The sequence below is a fragment of the Hermetia illucens genome, chromosome 6 (assembly GCF_905115235.1).
Source record: "Hermetia illucens chromosome 6, iHerIll2.2.curated.20191125, whole genome shotgun sequence".
NCBI lineage: Eukaryota > Metazoa > Arthropoda > Insecta > Diptera > Stratiomyidae > Hermetia > Hermetia illucens.
In genome coordinates, this window is record NC_051854.1 from 52,906,963 (window position 1) to 52,928,633 (window position 21,671).

At 43.6% G+C, this 21,671-nt stretch overlaps 1 protein-coding gene across 1 annotated transcript in view; it reads left to right on the forward strand.

The window, feature by feature from the left end:
- The window catches only part of LOC119658862, a 361,537-nt gene that overhangs the window by 218,445 nt on the left and 121,421 nt on the right, over positions 1-21,671 (forward strand). The window contains exon 4 of the mRNA XM_038066618.1: positions 13,201-13,231. The gene's annotated coding sequence lies outside the window, so the exon portion shown is untranslated. The remainder of the gene's footprint in view (positions 1-13,200; positions 13,232-21,671) is intronic.

Sequence of the window (21,671 nt, forward strand, 5' to 3'; positions counted from 1 at the left end):
ATGAAGTCAGGGACATGCGCCGCTCACCACTGCTGAATTATTTTGGCTTTGTGAGCGGGGCCGAGTCCTGCTGGGAGCGCCACGGCTTTCCAGCGAATGGACATTCGCTCAATAGCTCCACTACATCTCCTAACAGCTTTTGGTACACGCTCGCATTGATCTCGACACCGGCCTCGCAGAAATGAATATTAGTTACTCCGTGATTTGAGACGCTCCACCATACCATGACAGAAGTCAGATGGTGACGACGTTGGACTCGCGGAGCATTTTCTTTGGCTTCATAACAATTGTGAGCATATACTCGATAATTTTGTCGGTTGAATTTTTCCTGGATGATAAAAATTTTTCCATCCGAAAATAGAATTTTGCGATATTTTTTTACCGGGAAATCGTTGCAGAAAAGCAGCACACCGATTTCGCCGTATTTCCTGCAGTTTTGGCGGTATGCACCGAGACCGAGATCTTCTCGTAAAATACGACTCATACTTCGAGTTGAAATGCCCATTTCTGCCGACGTTCGTTTCTGCTTGTGACGAACACGCTCACGCACAGCATGCACGACATTCGGGCGGCCCTCCCGCGGCCCGTTAACCATATCAGCTTGGTCGCGATATCGAGCCAATATTCTAAAAATTAATCGTTCGTTTACCGACAGATTTTTTAACAAACTATGAATCTTTTTCGGCATATTCCCACAGTGCAATGCAATAATCGCGATTCTTTTTTCGTAGTTACCAAACTTCATCGTGTTGTCCTTCACGCGCTACTGACCTTCGGAACGTGAAAGTCTAACGGAAGTGGGGTATGATTAGATATCCTCCTTGCGCAGTATTACCAGTTTTGGCGGCCTTACATTTCTCGCTATACGCATCAACTGACAGAACTTACTATACTACTATACTATGTCCAGGGATACAGGATAGGTCGACCTATATCCGTTCAGGGCGTGTATAATCCATCATTTCTGAATGATTTCACTATGAAACATCCTACCTCAAACATAACCCTTTTCCAGATACTCGAGTTTTAATTATCCAACGCGGTATAACAAAATAGGGTTTTAAACTCATAGAAAAAACTTAGCTTCTTATGCCACATGGGATTTAAAAATAATGGCGCTTATTTAATCTAATTTATTCTTTAAACTTAGGTAATGAATACATAACACGCCATCCCGGCCGTCGATGTGAGCATATTCGACGGAGTTTATCGAAGACTTGGGGAAACTGGCTCTGTTTCAAGACGACGTACAGACTTGGGAAGACCACGTGTCATTGATGACGACGAAGAACAAGATAATGAGATAGTGGACTGATTTAAATTAGATCCAACCACTTCCACTAATATTGTTGCCCGTGAACTGGGACTCTCTCAATGGAAAGTGTGGGTTTTTTTAGAGTAGGGTAGGTGAGCGCATCTACACACACAATGTTGAACTCCTGGTTCGTTACGTCGTCGAACTACCAACTAAACACCTCCCCATTGTCAAAGCGCTAGCCTGGAACCATTTGTCATATTACTTCGGGCTAGTTCCCGAACTCTCCCGCCTTGCGGAGCCTTCAAATCAGGGAATTCCTTGCACCAACGGGAGGGGGGGGGGGAAGGGGAGTTCAAAGAACCCCCTGCTATCCGGCTCCTCCATTGGTCGAGCTCTATCTTCTTAGCAACGAGAAGGACCCGAACGTAATGGGCAACACGGCTCCACCTGCCAGCACTACTCAGCATCTCTTCGACAATGTTGTTTGGAGAGAGATCCTCTGTGTTTAAATAGAGTTGCTGACGACTTCCATCCCACCTTCCACAAGAAAAAAAAGTGTGATGGGCGTCGTCCACAATTCCATTGCAAAACACACAATCCGGAGATCGCGCCTTTCCAATCTTGTGCAAGTAAGACTGAAAACCTTACTGCCCACTTAAAAATTAGGTAAGGAAATAGTCAGTCTCACCATGCTTCCGTTTTAGCCACACAGCTAAGTTGCCGATGAGCCGCGCATCCCATCTGCCTCTAGCTTCATTTGGCCAAGAGAGCTGCCACCCGTTTAGAGTGAGTTGTCGTTCTTCACGAGCAACAACCTTCCTTGGTTCATTTCCCTTGCGCTTCTATATGGCTTGACTCTGCTTAGCAAGAAGTTCAACGGGGATCACTCCCGCGACCACCATCACGGCCGGTTCAGAGACAGTGCGGAACGCAGATGCCACCCGCAAAGCTTCCCGTCTCTGTACTTGTGCGAGACGTTTACGATATACCTCCTTGTTAAGAGCGTCAGCCCATATCTCTGCGCCGTAGAGCGGATAGACTGCGTTGAACTCATCAGGAGATGTCGCTTGCTAGACGTAGGATCCCCTATGTTTCCCATTAGCCTACTTAACGCCGAAACTACAGCTGCAGCCTGTTCGCTGTTGCTTTAATTTGCTCAAAAAAGCTCATCTTTGACTCAAGAGTCAACGTGTGGCATTTTACCGCTGATTTTGACTCGATTATCGACTCGCCGAACGATATGTGACGCAGGGTCGGAATTCTCTTTTTAGACAGGATGACTACTTCGGTTTCTTCCAGTGTAAGGCCGAAACCATGAGTAGTCATCCATCCGCTTACCCGTCGCATCAATATGCCGAGTCTGCTTTGCGCCTGTTCGACGGTGCGTCCAGCAACTAGCGCTGCGACATCATCTGCATAGCCGACCAGGCGCCACTCTTCTGGCATGTCGAGTTTAAGAAAACTATCATAGGTAGCGTTCCAGATGTCCGGCCCTAGGATGGATCCCTGTGCTACCCCCGACGTCACCTCCATCCTCCTTTGACCCTCTAGTGTTTCATAGAGCAGGGAGCGGTTCTCAGATATTCCCTCAATATCCGTAATAGATAGACACGTGGAAAGTATTGTCTAGTGTGCCTAGAATGTCTATCCATCTTACGGAATTCAAGGCGCATCTGACGTTAAGCGTTACGAGGAGCACCACCCTCCTCGCAATTTTCCAAAGAGCAGGGAAAGTGCCCTCTTTTAGACAAGCGTTGAATGCGCCGCGGAGTAGTTCTGGCCGTTGTTGGATTGATGTGTAAGATCGGAATTTTTTTAAATTAATATTTTGGACCAATGAATTAAAATTTGATAAAGATGGGATTACGACTTACCACAACACTCACTATTGGACCCCAGAAGAACAAAGAAATCCCAATAAGAAGAGAGTAAAAGGGTCACAACGTGGATAGGCATCATTTCTAATCATTTGATTGGGCCTTACTTTCTCCCTGATAATTTGAATGACGACGACTACGAAACTTTCCTGAGAGGTGTCCTAGGCAGCTTACTGGAAGATCTCCCATTCCATCTATAATACTTCGAGACATGTGGTTTCAGCATGATGGCTGCCCTGTTAGAGAATTGCTGGACACAAATTATCCCAACAAATGGATTGGACGAGGTGGGCCTTTCCCCAGTCCAGACCTAATCCCCGTGGATTTTTATGGAGAGCCTCGTGTATAGTGTGCCCAACCCAATTTCATCAGTTGAAGTTCTGAAAGAAAGAGTAATTATCGCGGCGAATGAAATAAGAAGGACTTTCTATTGGTGTAGTTTGAAGGGGGCGTCGCAAAAGAATACGAAAATGTGGGCAAAACAGAGGTGGATATGTTGCACATGAAATTTAGAGGTATTTTATTCGAATATAACAGTTAAATAAATGTTATTTTGTACTCATCTATTGTTTTATTTAGTTATCTAACTTCAAAGAATAAATTATATTAAATAAGTGCCATTATTTTTAAATCCCATGTAGCGTTAAAAACTCAGTTTTTTCTATGAGTTTAAATAAAGCCCTAGATCTTTATACCTCGTAGGATAGTTGATAAAACATATATATTAGGTTGTTGCACTTGAAATGGCCGATTTGGTACTAAAATTTGAAACGACTGTAAAGCTTACAAAAATTTATTTAATTAATTAAAATAGGTAAATAGGTAATAGGGTTCATAACACTTCTCCCAGCGAGATACAAGAGAATGTATGGCAGTTTGATGACCTCTTCATTCCTCAATTGTTATTCCGCCAAAAAAATGATCCAAATGCTTAAAAAAATGGTAGTCGGTTGGCGAAAGGTCCGGTGAATATGGTGGATGAGGCAGAGTCTCATACTGCAATTCGTTCAACTTTTGAACCGTTGTTCTGGAAACATGAGGTCGTGCATTGTCGTGAAGAAGTATCACACCATCTTTGTTGACTGATCTCGGCCGTTGAATACTCAATTTTTGGTGTATTTCCTCGAGTTGGGCACAGTATTTCTGTGCATTTATCGTTTCTCCAAGCGCCAAAAAAGAATAGTGGATAACTCCAGCTCTACACCACCAAACAGTTACCATTACCTTCTTCGGATGAAGGCGCGGTTTCGGCATATGCTTCGGTGGCTCGGCAACATCTAGCCATTGCGCTGATCGGCGACAATTGACGTATAATATCCAGTTTTCATCACATGGAACTATTCTGTGCAAAAAGGGATCGCTTCTGTTGCATGCGGGACCCATTTGTCCAGCTTTTTTACCTTTCCAAGTTTTTGCAAATACCGGGAAACTGTCGAATAGTGTACGCCCAGTTTCTCTGTAATGTCTCTCATAGACCAACGTGTATCGGATTCGATTAACAAACGCAGCTCGTCGTTGTCAATCTATGGTCCTGGATGTCCACGTCGCTCACTTTGAAGGTTTATGTCGTCTGACCGGAATTTTTCGAACTACCGGCGTGTGGTTCGTTCGCTTACCGTATCAGCTCCAAATGCGCTGTTAATGTTCCTGGTCGCCTCCGCTGCTTTATGACCGAGTTTGAACTCATACAGAAAAAGTATACGTTCTTGGCTCTTTTCCAGCCTTTTTTCCTTTTTATTCACTGTTATCACAACGACGGTCAAAACTTAATTGACTTCTCGATTAAATATAGGAGTATTTATACTTCATTATCCGACACCAACAGCGCCAGCTGGTGGTGGTTTGATACAGCAAAATCGCAACTAACTTCACTTGACTATCAAATCGGCAACAACCTAATATTTGTAGGCACATGTGCAATGCAGGTGCCATATGTTTTTTTGAGACACTCTTTAAAGAAATTTGAATTGAATTTTTGAATTTTTTTAAATTTGTCCTATTTTTTTTAACTTTCAATCGTCTACAGCGACCTATTTAGTTAACTTACGTACAATTATGGTTATTGAAGTCATAAAGCATCTTATTCTACATGTAAAAATTAAATAATAATAATTATGAGAGTCACATATTTCAAAATATCTAAATCAGCCAAAAAATCGGCCACTTGTATAAAAAAAATTAAAACTCGAGTATCTCAAAAACGGTTCAGTTTGGGGTAGGAGTTTTCATAGTGAAATCATTCAGAAATGATGGATACTATACGCCTTTAACGGATGTAGGTCGACTTATCCTGTAGCCCTATATCTGTGAATTTTATCTAAAAAGTTCCAGATTATCTACCTTGTTACAAATGAGTTCTCTGATGACAGCAACTCTCGCCAATTCATCATATGCAAATATAATTATCGTCGCCAATCACATACCCAACAAAAGATACGAGTATCTACACATATATAACATCGAAGTGAAGAAAGAGGGAACTGCAGATGCCAAAGTGTAGTAACCAGATGACCAACCCAAACCGTATATGATAGTCAGTTCAGATATGAAACGGTGAAATATGTTGAGGTACCGATATTCGCGAGGTTTCTTACAAGAATAACAATAATAAAGTAAACAAATCATGTAAGCAGGACATCTCAATCGATTTCGTTCTGCATATTCGCTGACACATTCGACATATTAATTGACACAACATAATGTTGCTAGCTGAACTCTGTCATAATAGTCACCGTATTGAGTTGCCACGATGTATCTAAGATGCCACATCGTCCACATAGACATCGATTGCAGCCTTGAAGCACAACTTTTCGATGGGAATCTAGTAGGCGAAAACTGTACCCGGTTGGTGGGAGCTCCCATTGTAGTGTAGCATGGATTGCTTCTATTTGACCGGAATGTTGATAGCAAATATCGATTTACACTCAGGCATTATAAAAATCCATTTGTCGCTTTTCACGCTCAGATCGTTTGAGTGTTAAGCAAACAATGATAAAGTTTGAACAATGGTATCATTGGCCTAATTGCATCTACAGCCATTATTCGATTGCACTGTGGAGAAAAAGATATTTGTATTTACGAAGTGGCTCAGATATTGTGTATTTCCCAGACTGTTTCCAACGTGAAAATGTAGTTTTCCTTTGATTCATATTTCCTAGAATTAGATCCCATTTGTCGTTTTTGTTTTATCTCTATCACCATTTCCGATATTAACTGATAAGCTCAGATTTTTGTGTATATTAAGCGACACTATGGAAGACTGATTCTTTAGATAAGTTAATAGAACTTATCTAAAGTGTGGTGGGTGGCGAATAACTTCTTGATTTGAATCCAATTGTTCGGTAAATTATTAGACCCTTTATATCCAGTGACTCATATTATAGTTGCTAGGAATTTTACGGCGTTCACAGGCGGATCTGAGAACATTCTTCAGAAGTAGAGAGTGCGCAGATTCTTCATCGAAGGAAACACTACCCATGTGTCTTCGTCTGAGATCTGAGGAGGGCGGGCAGCTGCATATAAATTGCAGTGCCGTCTCCTCCTCATATTGGCTGTACATAGCCCAATCTTCTCCATATGGTAGTTTAACGAGCAGTGTTCCGTTAAAAGCCCTATTAGGACCTTCATGTCTCACTTCTTAAGGGACAACAAAAATGCCGCTCTGGCGACCCCAGGTTCTTTCACAAAGATTTTCGCCTGCCGGTAAGAGTTCAAATTTCTCCTCCCGGTTGCGTGAATCTATGCAATTTCACCCTTCAGAATAGACTTGACAGTGGATGGCCGGATGTCAAAAGCTGGTTCTGGCCCCACCATTGTGGATAGGCGAGCCAGTCTGTCAACCTCTTCATAACTAGCGATGTTTGAGTGTTCCAGCACTCACATCAGGAATGTTTCGTTCAGTCGGCCAAATTTCAGCAGCACCTGATGACAACTCCTCATCAACTGCTTGATATGCCCTTGCTGGTTAGCGCTGATAATGCTGCTTGACTGCCGGAACAGATTCGAATGGCGCGACCCCTCCATTTTTGTCGTAGACATTTTTCTGCCGCATCATTAGCATGGCACATATCACCGCCTGGAATATGGTCGTCATTTTTCCAAGGGGTCGGAACAGTCCCCAAATCGGATTTCCCGAGAATAACCCTGCCCCCGATCCGCCTTCCATGACTGACCCCTCGGTGAAGATTATTAAGTCTGTAATCGGAAAAGACTCATGGCTATTTCTCGACCATTCTTTCCTTTTGGTGATTACGACAGTGTATGTCTTTTCCAAGACGAATCTGGAAACCATATGATTGGCCGGCATCAGAGCTATCGGATGTTTGACAAGAAATTTCCAGATGCCTTTCCAGCCTCCAATTATATCGACTCTATATGCGTCGTTGGCTGCTTCTGTTTCACCTCCAAGTGAATGCTACCGCCATTGACACTTCGCTTCAGGTGCAACAGTCGGCGTAGTACTCATTGCTCCAGCAATATTTAGGCAAGGGAGCCTTTGAATCTGCGTTAGAAGTTTCTACTGTTAGCAAAGTTCAGTCTCGGACACCAGAAGATGTATGCATACATCAAAATAGGTTTATGTTATAGATGCATACATCTAATGTATCCGTTTTAGTGAAAGTTTCCAGGTCTTATCTATCGCAGCCTTACAGCACCAGAGCAAGTTGCAGGATTTCCGATATTGTTTCTGGAAATGGTGCTTCCACATTAACTTGGAGTCGGAATGTACTTCTAAGTATTTGACTGTTTATGTCAGTTGGGTTTCCGCTCCCGCTAAGGTGGGTAGCGTATGTCTCGCTGACGCTCCTAGTGAACATAACTAGTCCAGTCTTCCTAGCGTTCACCGTGAGTCTATTGCGGAGACATCAACCGTGGATTTCATGCAAGGTTGCACTTAAGCGGTCACATACCGTGTCCGCAAACTTGCCGGTAATTTTTACGGCTAGATCGTCCGCAAATACTTGTGCGAATATATTTTGTCCTCCAGGAGCCATAGCAGGGTATCCATTACCAGCAGCCATAACAGAGGAGAGAGAACATGCCTGTGGCAGTCCCTAAGACATCCTGCTTCAATAGATTTCTGGCCGACCAATATGTGGATTTTTATCCACTCTAGCATATGAAGGATCCAACTGATTAACAGCGGTTCGATTTCATGTTGTATTGTCGCAGTGAATGAGGCATAATTAAATGCACCTTCGATGTCTATGAATGCACGTAAGGCGTATTCTTTTTCTGACATCGCCTTTTAAACTTTTGTCGTGAATTCATGGAATCTCCGTGGATTTGCCTTTCTGGTAGGCGTGTTGCCTCTTACTGTACAAGACAATGATCTTGCCAGTCCTCATGTATTCTTCGGAAACTTGGGTTCTTAGGACGAGAAATTGCGAACTCTTGGCCGCGTTCGAGACAAGAATCCTCCGAAGAATTTTTGGCCTCTACATGAGGATGGACGATTCCGTAGTCTATATAACGACGAAATTTATGAGCGATACCATGACCGTCAACTTGTGGAGATCCGGCTCAATAGACTACGGTGGGCGGGTCACTTAATCCGGATGAGGATGATCTAGCCAAGAAAGTCTATAAGGGCAATATCTATGGTAGAAAAAGAAGACGAGGCAGACCCTGCCTGAGAATATGGAATTGGTGGACCTCGGCGCAAAACCGGGATGTCTGGAGTTCCTTATTAAGGCAGGCCTAGACCGGATACCGGTTGTTGCGCCGTTGATGATGATGATGAAAGGTGAATCCTGGTCGGGGGAGACTTCAATATTAGGGCCAGTAAATGAGGCATGCCACTCCCAGTCTCCAGAGTGAATGGAATCCTGGAAATTGCGGGGAGAACAGAGCTCATAGTTTTTATCATCATCCCAGACTGTTATGGATGCATTCCTGACGTAACCTCTCGGCCCGAATCATCTTGCCGGTGGACGGCCGGCGAACTGTGGAAGACTTGTCGGGAAGTGGCCACCACTATATCAAGTTCAAAGTGTTTCATGCTATTTGTCGGTATGCGACAACTCGGTGCACTCTCTACGAGTGGAACATCTTTTGCCAGGCTGCATACATCCTAGAGTAAGCGTCGAAACTCATCCTGATGCTCGGACAAGCCACTGCCAATTTCGCTCCACTATCTTTTCCATGGTATCCAACAGGCGGATCAGTGGATATGATGCTGGATCTTCAGTTGGCTTATTGGGCTTAGGAAGCAACATTAACTTTTGCTTTTTCCACTGAACATTGAGTATTCCTTCTTTTAAACACGTCTGGAAAGTCCGGGTTGAAAACTTTTAATGACAGCTTCAATGCTCTTTTAAATATGCCATCGGAACATAGCCAAGTTCGGATGCAAAATTCATATTTTTCTCCTTGGAAATACTATGTCGAGAATCAAAATGCTCATCATCGGCTTTTGTAACAATGGGTAGAGTATAGCAACTATACATATTGATTTCTTTCACTTTTGCATTGACCAATCCTTCCTCCGGGTATTCCATTCTTTCCTGCGAAGCTTGTTCTGCATAAGTTTATATGGCTTTTTGGCGCTTTGTCCCTTGATCCTAATGCCAACACCGTAATTTTGATATGGCTCATTAATTATGGTTACGCCGATATCTTTCTGGCAGATGCTTTGCGAGAGTTAGTCTTGCGCAGTGGCTGTTGAGGGCTCTCCTCTATTCTGGGCATCTACTGGTTCATAGCCTCCTTCCTAGCTCCACAGTCCTTGTTTATGTTGCACTTCGCCATGTGACCGAAGTCAAGGCATGAAGCTCCGTTTCAGGGCCACCTGCTGACACATAACCTAGCCTATCCTTACTTTGCAGACTGGCAAACTGTTTCAGTGATGCCTCCAACGATAGACTGATAATGCCAAAGGTTTTCCGTACCCACCACGAAATGTTATTTATTTAGTTAAGACAATACACAGAAAACAAATTCCTTGTTAAATATTGCCCTCAGAGGGAGGAGTAAGTAAATGGCTTACCTTACGCCTAAAGCTAAAGAAGGGGACAGAGTCAAAGGACCCAAGCTGTAAGGCGTTGTACGACCGGCATAGCCTCGGGATCGTGGAGTGAAAGTAAATCTCGAGCTCCCCGAAGGGTATTTCAAAAATGTCCGTATTATGTGTGCTATGATAGGCGGTGCGGAAAGTAATATCCGAGTCGGCAGTTTGATAAGAGTACACATTTCAAGGAAGATGCAGCGTTGCTGCAGGGAAGAGAGATTGAGAGTACGTTGTGACGGATAGTCAACCCGTGAAACGTTCTTTTTGCAAAAGAGGTTCCGGGTAACTTTGCGTTGTACAATTTCAAGAGCGCGACAGTCACAGACGCGGAAGAGGGACATAACACAGCAATATTCAAAGATGTTTCTGACAAGGAAGTTGAAGAGTCTTGAAGAGGGCTGAATTGAGGTAAAGTTGGAGGAGGAACGTTTGATAAAACCAGATATTTTGGAAGCCCTGTTGATGATGTCAACGAAGTGGGAATTGCTGCGAAGTTTGTCATCGAATATTACACCCAGGAGTGGAAGGGAGTGTCCACTCAGAGAATAAGAATAGAATGTTGGGGAGGGTTTAAGCGAATGACACATCCAGTGGCATTTGCTGACATTCGGTGTCAGCTTGTTGACCGAACACCAACGGAACAGAGTATCAAGGTTGGACTAGCGGAGACGAAACAGAAGCAAATAATTTAAGGTCGTCTGTGTAAACCATCGATGAAAAACAGGAAGAGTAGGGGACAAGTATAGAGCTTTGGGGAACACCAGGGAAGGAGAGAAGAAACGAGATGAGTAACCATGAAAAGAAACCCAGCAGGAACGGTATGAAAGATAGAAGGAAAGCTTTGGAGAAATTAGTATAAATAGCATGTAAAGTTTTTAGCAGTAGATCTATGTTTCACGAAACCAAGTTTGCTCTTTGACAATGAGGTGACCGAAGTGCGCGGTCAACCAGTCGTTGGCGTATCTTTCGAGGATTTTGGAGCAAGAGAAGAAAAGAGAGGTGGGCCGATAGTTCAAAACTAGAGAAGGGTCTCCGCTCTTGAGGATAGAGATGATAAGGACCTCTTCCCAGAGATAGGAAAGTAGTATCCTTTTAGGATTTTGTTGCAGATTGTACACAGGGGGAGAGAAATGTGTCTTCTACAGTTGGGAAGGAAGAGGTTAGGAAGTTCGTCGAGGCAAGGGCCGACAATAGGGTCAAGGTTACCAATGAGTAACTGAACCAAGGGAATGAATGGTCAGAAATTCGGAGCAGTCTGCAGTTAGAAAAAGGAACTCAGCCAATGAGAGGAATGGCCCGAAATTCGGAGGAGTTTGCAATTAGAAGAGGCGTAGATGGTGGAGTGGTCGAGGGAGGAACCACGGAAGAGAAATAGGTGCAGAGAAGGTCGCAGGTTTTATGTGGGGAGTTGGTAGTGGAGTCAGCAAAACTGATAGAAAAAGGGAGAGATGGGCTGAGATGACGAGAATTTTGTGGGACCAAAAGGATTTTAAGTCACCGCGGCCGAGGGCGGCTTGGACGCACAGTTGGCCTTAGTAGACCTTAGTAGATTTGCGCGCAGTTTTGGAGTCTGAACGGGGCTCTGCTTCAAATTCAAGTGTGGGGTGGTGAGCGTCAGTTTCAGATACGAGGATGTGCAACGAAATAAAGAGGGATGGCGCTCATGGAGGTTGGAAAGGAAGAAATCGAGAGTGCGGCCCAAAGATTTTTTGTTGGTATTGGAATTGAGGGCAGAGCAAGTGTTTATAAAGGAAGGAAGTAGAGGGGAAGGATGGTGGAGCATGGGGAGGTTAAATTCGCCGCAAAGGAAGAAAGGGAGGGAAGGGCCGATAAGGTACATTCTTATTGTGGTGTTAAATTCCGTTTTCTGGAATCGCCACCAAGTGTCTTTTGCCGCCTACTTCAGGCATCCATCTTAGATGTTGCACTTTCGTGAGAGTTGAGTTCTCCTTTGTCTTGAGGATTTTTTACACCATTGGTGTATTCAACTATTCGCGTAGCCTCTTCCGCTGTTTCTCCTTTTCCATATTTTAAATGGGCATCATTGCCTGGCTCACTTTTCTCGTGATGCCTTCACTCCCCTTTCATACTGGTGCGTCCCAATCGAATGCGTCTTGACATTCTATTGAATAACGTTGATATGGTAGAAGATTTGCGACATGGACTGACAAATTATTGACAACTTAACGCCAAATGGAAAAGGAATCATTTGTGATGCCCATACTGCTGCTGCTGATAATAATGACCCCTAACTCGGTGTTGATTCCTCCTCCCACTAATTCTTTGTTATTTGAAAATATCTCTAAAATGTTGCTTCAAAATGAATATAATTTTCTTTTAGATTTACATAATGTAATCAAGGCTTTTCCTTAGAGGAAAATCAAAAGATCCTACAAACGTATATTTGGTTCCATTCATGTTTAATTGGTTGAATGCTTAATTTCCTTAACGTTTAATTACGCTTACGTATGTGCATTAGTTTCGGGGAACGAACTTTCTTCATTCACAAAAAACAGTAAATGTTCCCTGATAAGGGTAAAAGTATTTCTCACTGAACCTTTGTTAATTATGCAAACATTTTTTAAGAAAATTATGCAAATAAAACGATGTAGACAATAAAATTTAACATTCCACGAATAATCATCGATGGTGGATGGTTGGTGGTGCAATGCTAATTGGCACGAGTGCATATTCAAGTCAACTTTTGTGTGATTTATGAGCTGCTTCTTGGTGATTGGCATTTCTCCACTGAAAGTAATTGCTTCGAGTAACAAGCGAGAGGAACACGTAATACGTCGTTATCGGGGTAATAAACATTTACTTTTCCTTCTCCATGAATATTACATGAGTTCAAAGAAATTTTAATTTACCTCGAAATACTCCACATCCAAAATGAAATTAAATTAAATATCTTTGGCCGCTCTTGCTATAATTCTCAGTGGATGTGTTAGGTATGCGCAGTACATATTTGGAATAATCTTTATGGAAATTTGTGGATTCACTTTTTATCGTACAATAATTTTAATGGTATATTTTGTGTTTTTTTCTCGTTTCAGACCTGGAAACGAAACTTCTTTAAGTTTTCTGGTAAGTTAAATAATTTATGTAAATTAATTTGCTTTTAGTCGAATTGTTGTTGATGGGATTTCTCATATACCTTCCCACTCACGCTATCTAAAATTTAAAAAAATAAATTCGTCATTAAAAACCAAATCGAATACATTTATTCTGCGAGGCAAACGCTTCCGGGATTATGAACCCAAAAGAGTCAGGGTTTCTGCTATTGCAATGATACTACACCTTGTATCCACCCCTGGCTCTTGCAACTATCTAGGTCTACCAAATCCGAACCCAAATCTTAGAATCAATCTGCTATCTTTTCTGCTTGAGTTTTCCTACCTTTTCTATGGGTGCCTCTTGATCGGTTTAAAATTAAGTCCTGTCTTTAAAAGCTCACCGGGTATTTGACTATTATACATAGCTGACCTACTGCATTTTGGTGAAATTTAATTACAGAGGATGCTGGTCAGCAAAGGATACAACTAATGGCTATATTTTTGCAGAGGCACATAGCCGCCGAACTCGACGGGTGGCGCTCCTCGTAACATTTGGCGTCAGAAACGCCTTCAATTCCGTAAGGTGGAAAGACATTCTAGGCACACTAGACAATACCTTCAACGTGCTGAACTATCTCTTACGGATTTTGAGGGACTATCTGGGGAACCGCTCCCTGCTCTATGAAACACTAGAGGGTCAAAGGTGGATGGAGGTCACGTCGGGGGTAGCACAGGGATCTATCCTAGGGCCGGACCTCTGGAACGCTACCTATGACAGTCTGTTTAAACTCGACATGCCAGAAGAGTCGCGCCTGGTCGGCTACGCAGATGATGTCGCAGCGCTTGTTGCTGAACGCACTGTCGAACAGGCGCAAAGCAGACTCGGCATATTGATGCGACGGGTAAGCGGATGGATGACTACTCATGGTTTCAACCTTGCATTGGAAAAAACCGAAGTAGTCATCCTGACTAAAAAGAGAATTCCGACCCTGCGTCCCATATCGTTCGGCGAGTCGATAATCGAGTCAAAATCAGCGGTAAAGTACCTCGGGTTGACTCTTGACTCAAATATGAGCTTTTCTGAGCAAATCCAAGCAGCAGCGAACAAGGCTGCGGCTGGAGTTTCAGCGTTAAGTAGGCTAATGGCAAACATTGGGGGTCTTACGTCTAGTAGGCGACGTCTCCTGATGAGCTCAACCAAGTCTGTCCTGCTCTACGGCGCAGAGGTATGGGCTGGCGCTCTTAAAAAGGAGGTATATCGTAAACGCCTCGCGCAAGTACAGAGACGGGGAGCTTTGCGGGTGGCGTCTGCGTACCGCACTGTCTCTGAACCGGCTGTGATGGTGATCGCGGGAGTTATTCCCGTTGCCCTTCTTGCTAGGGAGCGTCAGGCCATATACAAGCGCAAGGGAGATGAGCCAAGGGAGGTGGTTGCTCGTGAAGAACGGCAACACACTCTAGACGAGTGGCAGCTCTCTTGGTAAAATGAAACTAGAGGCAGATGGACTGCGCGGCTCATCGGCAACTTAGGTGCATGGCTGAATCGGAAGCATGGTGAGACTGATTATTTCCTTACCCAATTTTTAAGTGGGCATGGAAGTTTTCAGTCTGACCTGTACAAGATTGGAAAGGCGCGTTCTCCGGATTGTGTGTTTTGCCATGGAGTTGTGGACGACGCCCACCACACTTTTTTTTCTTGTGGAAGGTGGGATGGGGATCGTCAGCAGCTCTATTTAAACACAGGGGATCTCTCTCCAGACAACATTGTCGAAGAGATGCTGAGGACTGCTGACAGGTGGAACCGTGTTGCCCATTACGTTCGGGCCCTTCTCGTTGCTAAGAAGATAGAACTCGACCGGTGGAGGAGCCGGATGGCAGGGGGTTCTTTGAACTGACAGTTCCCTTCCTCCTCTCAACTCCCGTTGGTGAAAGGAATTCCCTGATTTGAAGGCTCCGCAAGGCGGGAGAGTTCGGGGACTAGCCCGAAGTAATGCGACAAACGGTTCCAGGCTAGCTCTCTGACGATGGGGAGGTGTTTAGTTGGTAGTCCGACGACGTACCGAATCGGGAGTCCAACACTGTATGCGTAAATGCATTCACCTACCCTACCCCAAAAAAAAAAAAATGGCTATATAGAGTTCGCTATATTTGTTCCCACTTATTCGCTTCTGAGTCGCACTTCACTAGTTCCTTACTCTATTTTTCGGTACACCCCTTACGTAAAAGTACTGGTAAGGCCTTCATATTCATATCTTCTGCGTGTGCGACTAAGATCATCTATTTGACAACGCATTCATACCAGGTTAAACAACACTATCCTAGTTTTGACAAAAAACGAAAAAAAAGTAGTTGAATGTCGATCGATGAACATGGTAATATAACTTCCCTTACAACTGATATTAAAAGTTAGTCTCGCGTCGCAAAATGCTAATTGAATCTTCGGATTCCATATACCGTCTTAAGAAGTGGAACTTTATCATGATTTTTAAGGCCTTGTGTAAAACAAAACCTTATTCAAAGTGATTCACTGTCTGTCTGTCTGTTACACGGACTTTTCTCCAAAACAGCTAAACCGATCCGAAAGAAATTTGGTGGATAGATGGGAACTATGAAATCCCATGCATACAGTGAGTGACATAAATTTAGGTGGAGTTTAAAGGGGAGCTCCCCATATGAATATAGTCGTGTAGGGTATCAAATGAAAGGTCTCGATTAGTACTTTTCGAAACTGACTCTTTGCAGTAGAGTAAGGGGTTAAAATGTACGGACTTAAATTGAGGCAGGACTCATTTTCGGAAACTACCCAACCCAAAAATCCAAAAAAAAATTAGGGCGGTGTGCTTAGATGAAATCTAGGCCTCAAAATGTGTCCCATTCCGATATCTGCTCAATTAAACTTACTAATAGTATATTACCAACTTTTAGAAATTTACTGAAAAACCCCCCTTAAGATCATCCTACACCGATATAGAGGACTGTCTCGTGCATACACATGCCACATCTTATGGAAATCCGACTACTAGTGTCAAAGTTATAAGAGTTCAAGCTTATCAATTTCCTGCGATCCTAATCGAATTAAATATTAAAATTTCATTCATGAAGAATCTACTTCTCCCTAGCCCTTTTTTGTATCTGTTTTGGGTTAAATTCTTCACATTTGCTAATAATATTAGACTCAGAGTGTAAAGCGTATGAGGTTGACTATTATCAATGCAGGGCTTTCCATCAAATGATTTATTCAAATCGCTTTCTAAAAACTAGAGGGCAATGGAATTTTTGACTATGTCACGCGGAGCTGTCATGCATTCGCCACTTCTTACATCTTCTTTTCCAGCCTTTGTCCCGTTCATAAGCGGGATCGGCTCGTCATGATCGATTTCGCCATTTTATTTTATCAAATGCCTGATCTGGATGCAATTTCGAGGCTTTCAAATCGCCATCCAGCGTATCAAACCACCGTTGTTTTGGTTGCTTTCCATTGACTTCGATCTTTAGAGCAATCTTGGTGAGTGAATTCGCGAATTACGTGACCATACGATCGAAGATAGGAGTTTCTCCACGATCGGTGCAATCCCATATCGATCGCGGATATCCTCCGAAATGAGAAAGTAATGAAAACGTGTCACACCACCAGTCGAATGCAACATCTTCGTCTCCATTACCGCAAGACGCTGTTAATTGTCTTTTATAGTCGGCCAACACTCAGAACCATAGAGGGCGATAGGACGGACGATATTGCGGTAAATTTTAGATCTGAGACGTTCGTTGATCACAAAGAACACCACTTCATCCAGGTTGCGTTAATGCGTGAAGCGATTTCATAACGCAGTTCTCCATTGGTTGATAGCGTTGACCCCAGATATTTAATTCGCCCAGTTCTGGGCAGGTTACTGCAGCTGACAGCGCTGAACAATTTAAATATCTCGAGTCAATTCTTTCAGCCATTGGAGAACTACGCTCTTCACATGGCCCACAGAGGTCCCACAAATATGCCTTCTTTGGTTTTAGCATCACTTATGTACAGAAATTTTTGTTTGATGTATCAAAATCCTTTACCTTCTTTATTTAGAGCCTTAACAAATTGTTTAAAAAGGCCCAGCTTAATGTGAAGTGGAGGTATAATTATTTTTAAAGGTTTTACTTGCAAAACAAAACCTTATTAAAATCGGTTCAATGTCTGCTTGTCTGTCTGTCCGCCTGTCTTTTTTTTTGTTGAGGAGGTGGAAATCTTCAAATCTTCAAAAGACTCTGGCCTGGGTACGCCAAAATGTCGGATTTTTACCCACTAAAACCAACCCCGACGCCTCCCCCCCCCCCACCTTGTGATGTAACACCTTTAGGTATTATATCACGAGGCGGAGTTAGTTTTCTTTAGCTAGGTCTCCTTCTGTTTACCCGCGGGGTTCGAAACCCGGCCTTCCTCACTTCTTCTGCTTTTCGCAGTTTATCCTGGATTACAGCAATCGTGGAATTGATCGCATCCCAGTCTTCCTGACTGGCTACCATTCTCCGGACAAAATTTTCCGGTGATAGTACTTCACCTAGAGTTTCCTTTAGGTTCCTCTTTTCTTTCACGAACCTAGGACACTGGAAGAATACGTGAGCTGGGTCCTCTGGGACCCCGTCGCAGTTTGGACAATTCCCCAAACTGGAACTGCATACAGCATGATAGAGCTCACCACCCTGGCTATGAGAAGCCTGCAAACATGTCGCGGGCCTCCTACGTTAGGCATCATCCTTGCCAGAGCCATACGCTTGAGTACAACTCAGCATCCTTGCGTGGCGTAACCCACCACCGTGGCCTCCTCCGGAACAGGAAGGTTAAGTACATCATTATACATGATGTTTCACAGTAGTGGGCCAGGTACAGAACCCTGTGGGACACTCGCGGAGACAACGTGCTCTTTGGGTCCATCATCGGTATTATAGCAGAGTGTCCGCTCTTTTAAGTAGCTATCGAAAATGGCGGCGAGGTAGGTAGGAACACCAATCTTCGCCAGGGACCTTCGTATAAGGTTCCAATTGGCCGAGTTAAATGCATTCCTCACATCCAGGGTCACCACACAATATTTTCTGGTACAACCCCTTCGCTGGATTATTTTCAACAAGAGTATAGAACACGTGATCTGCGGAGACGATCGTCCTCTGGATCGTCCTGTCACGATTTTATAGGCGCTACCCCACGGATTTATGTCCGCTTCCAAAGAGAGCTCCTTAAAACGTTCCCTCTTACTCCGCTGGATGGCGAGCTTGAGTTCTTGCGTGCTTCCCTATAGGCATGCTCTTTCGCCCCTGATCGATCTCTGAGCCGTTCGTCTGGCTTTGTGGGAAATCTATCGAAGGCTGGCAAGTTCACTATTCCACCAATAATTGGGTCTTCTAGTGGGGAATGAGCATCTCCTAGACATCGACGCGTCACATGCTTTAGAGATGCTCTGTGTGACATGCAGAGTTTCATCCGTTGAGGTGCCTGCTTTGCTAGGCAAGTCTAGCCACACCTCCATGAATGTTTGCTCATCCATTGCTTTGGCAGACCATCCTGGTGTCCTTTTTGATTTCGGCTTCCGGGGCGCAGGTCTCCTGCCATGTGGCTCCGTCCTTAGTTCAAAGGTGATTGCCTGGCGGTCACTGTACGCAAGTCCTTGCTAACTTGCCAGGACATCTCACGTGCTAACGAAGGGCTGACAAAAGTCAGATCTATAATTGAACCAGTTCCCCCTTTCCGGTAAGTGTCCGTCTGTCACACACACTTTTCTCAGAAACCACTATACCAATTGACACGAAATTTGGTGAGAAGGTTGGAACTGGGAACGCCCAGATATGCAGTGAGTGATATCCTTCTACGTTGAGACTTAGGGTGCGGGGCGGGCAACTAGAGGCCAAAGAAATCTCTCTATTTACTATCTCGATCAACCCATTGCTTTCGACAGCATCCTGCATATCTGGCTAATTGATGTTCTGACGCATTGATTTCAAAATAATAAAATTTTTGGCGAAAATGATGGATGGAAGACGAATGAGCCCACCAGTATACAGAGAAGTATTTTCATTGCGCCTTCTTTAGTTTTGTGTTGCATTCAAACCTCTTTCATGGCTACTGAATGATGCTAGAAGTCATGGGTTTTCGATCAAATATCACTTACCAGCTAAGCGTGAACTGGCGCACTTGATTTACTTAGATGATATCAAATTACTATATATACTGCATTTAACAAGTCATATTTGGATTGAGTTTGGTTTAGGCAAGGGTCGGATCTAAAACATCCGCAGAGGTCATTGCAAACCGCATCCCAGATATAGCATTGGCGCAAGGAACGCATGCTCGACTTGGTGATTTTAAGGACTATCTGTTGTCCAAATTCCTGCGACGTATGAAGCTTTTAAAGTTTTTAAATTGCATCTCCCGGGGAAGAATAAAATAAGTCCACTGGCGTAAACACTGACAGGTGTAATGCTGTATATATGAATCCCAGGCAGTACTTGATACTTCTGCTTACGGCATGTATTACGACCGGCAAGTTTCCACTGACGCAATATACCGCACAACAAGCAGGATGTCACTTTTGATGTTTCTATCCCTCATAATCCTGAACGGAAGTACGTGGTGTCTCGTCTGCTACTGGTTTTGCACCTAAATCCATTACGACCCCTTCATGTCCTGGGATTCTTATACAGTCTGGTTCAAACAATGCAGAAATACACCATTTCGCAAAAGTGATCAGGGATTTCCCGACAGATTTTGCCACTAACTTACGGCCGGGAACGACCAACAAAGCCCTTGTATATTTTAAGTAGGCTCGTTCGGCTTGGTACTTCGCGTTAGTACTACGTAAAGTTCGGCATTTGTGGAATAGAAATTGAAGCAAAATTCAATTGGTCTGGTTAGACTCTTTCTCCCGGACCTCTTAGAGCAGCTTCGTTTAAGAAGTGTTTGTTTATTTCAGTTGGTGGTAATAGTCTTTTATTGATTAACTCATGGCTTTTCAGCAGCGGGATGGTTGATTGCAAATGAAATATGCTTCGAACACTGAGTGATCTGGCATCCGGACTAACGTAATTAGTTGGCTTAAACTGTTGCCGTACCACATCCGATAAAGTTCTGGCTCTTGTGGATGAAATGATTCTTCGAAACAGAATAGAAATCATCTCGGCCTCAGTTCACTCCCGAAGAGTTATTTTCATGGGAATCCGAGTCCTTTCTCAGAGAGTGGAATGATCATTGGAATACGCTGAAATGCTGTTATATCAAACAAAGAACTTGGTCTGACTTGTTGGCTACGCTAACGGTGGAAACCATTCTCAGACGGTGGCCAGCGAATGGGTCACCCACAAAATCACCTGGCACAAAACAGTAGAGGAAGCGTGCGGGCATCTTAAGAAGTTCAGTGAGGAGTTGAGACGCACTTTAGTAGATCGGGTTCGATTAGGATAGGTGTGGGTAGATATACAGATAGATGTTCCCTGGACACACTCAGTGTGATATCCTGAGGAGGCTAAAGTACAAGGGTTCATTTAAAAGCCCCAGGGATTAATTTTGTTTACGTACAGATAAAATGTCTGGGAATGGTTCCCTGGCGATTGAAGTCGGAGAGGAGGGTTTCATCGTGTGATCGATGAAGCTTTTCTCCGAAGTCCAAAGAATAATAATCGTTGGCGGGATAATCCAATTGAATCTGCGGTTTGAAGTGTATTAAAGCACTTCATTCAAGACCATAACGGTACACTACAGGATTGCGGTACCATGTAGGAGGCAATGTGGTCAGCATTGTGCTCGCCCGTGATTATTATCCTGACTTTCACTTAGGTACTCATTCACAGCTGAGTCGACTGGTATTCAACTTCCAGTCACAATATTGATCCCATTGCCACTTGTGAGATTGGAACCCAGACTATCCGTACGACCGCCTAGCACTCTATCCACTGATCCATCCAGAATATTAAGACAAAATCTGGGCTCGACGTCAATTTTTTTCTATTGTAGGTGTTCCTCGCAATGTATAGTTGCGAATTTGTAGATGACTACCGTCCTACTGGCTGGAGATGTAACTGATATGACAAGGCTGATGTCGATAACCACACTGATGGCTTGGTGTAGTTTCTGGCCTTTTTATAGAATCGACTGTAGAATGATTTTATATTACTGATGAGTGTTATCATTTAAACTTTCCCACTGTGACACCCTAGCATCCCTTCTGCATTCCTGCATTTTTATGTTGTTACTAACGCAGGACAGGAAATTTAGGCGATCGGGCATTTTGGGGCTGATATCTAGGTTGATGCCTTCGTCTATCGCTAGCTGTTTTATGAAAAAGGCCTTAGCATCCTGGAGTTGACATCTTCCAAAGTTGGCAAGCTGTTAAAGGAAATAAGAAAGGATAATTAGATAAGGCAGGAAATAAGATAGTAGATTGCAAACGCGTCACATTTTTGTTTTTTAGTAATGGTGTGGACCGAAGCACAAACCCTACCTT